Below are 4,190 nucleotides of genomic sequence, written 5' to 3' on the forward strand. Positions count from 1 at the left end.
CTTTTAAAGATAAATTCACATATATTTGCCTGAAACACTAGATTAAATTCATTAGTACAACATGAAATATACTCAAATGCTTTGAGCTCATCAAAATCAAATAGGGGTATAACCAATCACTCCACAATCTCCTCCTTTTTGATGATGACAAAATATTGAGTATTTGTAAAGTGAATTGTTCAACCAAAAGGTGATTTATAGTAAATTTTTGAAATCAATTCAAATGTCTAGTAATTTAATTTATCCAAAATTGAAAGGTATGAATCAGTAAATCCTGAAATTAAAGCTCTCCCTTTCATTTAGAATTATATAAGCCTTCATATCATGCAATCAATTGTTTGGCTTATATGTGTTTAATGAATTTGCTTTCTTAAGATTTCAGATTCTTCCCCTCAACATATGCATTCAATTTTGTTTGGGTTCTCTGAATTTTCTTTTAATATCTTGAAGCTTTTGATCTTAAATTCTTACTTTCAGAGAAAAAAGTTGACAATTTGTTCTTGAGTATGATTCAACTAATTTCTGAATATCCCTTGAATAGATTCTGGAGATTACTCCTTGAGGAGCCCCAATAGAGAGATAATGAGCCTCGAGGTATCGAATCCACTAAGAACAAATTACTTTTGGTGATTCCCTTTACATTTCAATTCATCATATTTTCTCTTCTTAGTGATTCCCTTTACATTTCAATTCATCATATTTTCTCCCTCTTTTTGTCATCATAGCAAAAAGGCAGAAAACACAGAAAAGTATAAGAACTTAAGAATGCACAATTTTGAAAGGAAAGTTCTACTCATTGTATTAAATTCAAAGTTAAGTACAAGTGTGATTACATAAAAAAGATCCTCAAGGGACTGTACATCACAAAAACAGATAAAAAATACACTAATTTTTCTTTGTAGTGGAGGATGTGGCTCCCGTACTCAGTCTAGTGTGTTTCATGACCATGCTTAGCCCCTCAGAGACGTTCCCTAGTTGTGCGATGATTTCCGAGGTGGCCCTAGACTGTATTGAAGTGAACTGGGTCAGACTTTCTTGGAGGGTGTCAAGTTTGGAGATCAAGGCATTTGCTAGCCTTTCTGCACCCTGACTCTGGCGACCTAGCTCATTTCTAATGCTATTTCACATCTTCCTTGTGTCATCCTTTATATCGCTGATGTTCCAGTATTGAGCTTGAACTAGGCTTCTGATGTTGTAGATTTCTTCCTTTAGGTCTGCAACCATCTTAGACACGACTGCTAAGGAGGGGACTATCTCGGTGGAGGGAGCAGTCTGAGGACCTCGTAGCTCCCTCAGCAGATCATCCCTCAGCTCCCTCACTGTCTCCTGCCTCAACTCTCGGAGCTGCTCAGAAGATATCCGAACCTCCAGGGGCTGCTGCTGAGAAGGTGGGGCAGTGGAGGTGGAGGGCTCAGTAGGGGTAGGACCAGAGGTGGAAGGAAAAGTGGGAGGAGCTATGTCATGATCCTGGTCATGATCAGGACTGGGTGAGTGATGAGTGGTAGGGTCAGATGGTGTGGATGTGGATGGTCTCCTAACCCAGACTCCCTCGACTTTATGGAAACCCATATAATGGAGAGTCCCCTCACCCATGCAATCTGTATGACACAGTGAGCGAGAGGGTTCTGTAATAACCCAAAAAAAAAGTTTTTTTTGTTTGTAAAAAGGGATAGAATAGTCCTTTAAAATTGATATAAGGGGTAAAATTGGAAGAATCAAAAGATAATGGCATAGTTGTAGATGCGTTGAAGTGGTAAGGGTAAAATTAGAAAGGAATCAAAAGTTAATGGCATAATAGTAGATATGTTGAAGTGTTAGGGGCAAAATGGAAATTTAATAATATTAAACAAAGGATGAATAGTGCTTGATGTGACTTAATTGGAGGGTTTGAGTTGGTCTCAGACGGAATAAAACAGAGAGAGAGAGGAAGGGAGTCTTAGATGACAACAGAGAGGAAAAAAAAGAAGAAGAGGAAAGGAAAGGAAGAAAGAAAGAGGAAGAAAAAGAAGAAAAGGGAAAGGAAGGAGATCCCGGTTGCGTTGCCAGCTGAAGGGAAAAATGTAGATCACCTTCCCCTCTACGCAAGAACCTTGATTTCCAAAAAGAAAAAGATAAATATCCATCCCTATCTAGTCTTTTGATGATATTAGGCTATACAAAGGGTGGATGTAGTCTAGAGGGGTCAGATAAGGGTTGTAGAGGTGGTTAAAAGAGGAAGAATCGGATTTCGACAAATTTTTCCGGCATTACGGAAAAACTATGTCAAAGTCCCAACTTCGGTAAATTATTTAGGGGGTCAAACGGCCTTCGATGATGATGCATGTTATCTCTTTGGAATCCTCTATGAGTGTAGAATGTTAGGTAAAAATTTCATCAAATTTGGAGTCCTGAAAGTGGATCAAAATCGGGATGAAGTAACCCACTGTCAGTCCGGGTTACTGTTTATCCGGGTGGAAAATAAGGGATTTCATGCTATAATAGAGTATTAAGCCTAGATCAAGCTAAAAGAGACCTTGTACTCATACAAGGGAGTCCCTAATACACATAAAATAGTGAGTTAATTAATTAAAAAGAAAAAGAAGAAAGGAAAGAAAAGATTTAGAAAACGGAGGAGTTGAATCAATTAAAGTTCCCTATGTTATAATTGGCACGTAGATTATGACCCTTGATACAGGACTAAATGTATTATAAATGCATGTCACAGTTGGGCAAGAAGCTAAGGAACAAGAAGAAGAAGTTTTCCACTACCTACTGTAGATTTTTTGAGGTGTATCGAGGCCGTGCCGGATTGACAGGTGAGTGGGAGTTATGTACTTTGCATCATGAGCACATTCCTTATTCATTTTCATGAATATTGTCAAGTGTGACTTGATTCCACCTGAGCTTATTGATTAGTTGTTGTGGTAGATTCCTCTATGTTTTGTTCTCCTTGCTTGATTATTCTGTACATGCATTTGAGGGAACATTGAGAGAAATTACGAGGGGTAGATGAGTAATTAAATTGGTTCCAAATTGTGAAATGATTTCTTTTGTAAATTGATTTCATTTCCTCTATTTCAAAGACTTGTAGAGCCCTTCTCATGGTATATTGAGTTGCATTGCATTCCCATGATTCCTCACTCCCAACCCTGATGTTAGTTATGGTTGGGTCGTGGCCGAATGAGTGGTAGTCTTGATTATGCTCCTTTTTAGTAGAGTATTGGAAGGGTGCATTATGGCATTCATGCATAGCTTGGCAGTATCTGCAGGACACCTATAGTCGATGGGGGTTGAACATCGGCCTGTGTGCACATAGTAGCTTTCTGGGTGGGCGGAGCCCAGTCCCTTCCTGGGGGGACACGACCCTAGGCGTAGGATCGGCCGGTCCTACGACTTATATTCTGCTTGCCGCCGGGCATAGTAAGACCCCGCGAGGTGCAGTATCGCTTTCCGCGGATGTAGAATTTTCGCGAATGCCGTTTAGTATATAGATGTGAGATGAATTTCTGTTCTGGATACTGGCCAGCATTTACATTATCAGTATGGTGTCTCATCCTGCATATGCATGTGACAGTGGGGAGTTGTTGCTGGTTCGCCTGGGGCGTAAAACCCACCTCCCGACAGCTGTCTAGCATTTACATTATCGGTATGGTGTTTTATCCTGCATATGCATGTGATAGTGGGGAGTTGTTGCTGTTTCGCCTGGGGCGTAAAACCCACCTTCTGATAGCTGTCTTGTTGATGATTCAGCCTATTGACACCTGATTTATATGATTCAGTACTATGACTTGTTGAGCATATTCATATTATTATACATACTTATTTGATTATTCTATATATGCTCCAGATGGGTTGATTGGGATTGTGATGATTTACTCCTTATTTCTTATGTTGAGTTATGTGTATCCTGTTCTTGACGACTGCTCATATGCTCTTGAGATTTCACCTCGAGCCATGATTATATCTTATCTCATATGCATAGTACTCTCTACTCCACTCACCGAGTATTCATATACTCACTCCCCAGTTTAATGTTTTTGATTGCAGGGCAGGTATTGTATAGAGAGGAGCAGGGTTAGCGATTGCCTGCTAGCTGTGCCGCTCCATAGTATAGTATAAAATAGATAAAGGTTTATACATTTTGGTGTATTATAAACCTTCTATTGTATATAGTGTATAGTTACAGTCATAGATCCTGTTGTGGATATGGG

The sequence above is a fragment of the Phoenix dactylifera genome, chromosome 2 (genome assembly GCF_051530095.1).
Source record: "Phoenix dactylifera cultivar Ajwa chromosome 2, Ajwa_hap1_PhDact_Kaust_v1.1, whole genome shotgun sequence".
In the NCBI taxonomy this organism is placed as follows: domain Eukaryota; kingdom Viridiplantae; phylum Streptophyta; class Magnoliopsida; order Arecales; family Arecaceae; genus Phoenix; species Phoenix dactylifera.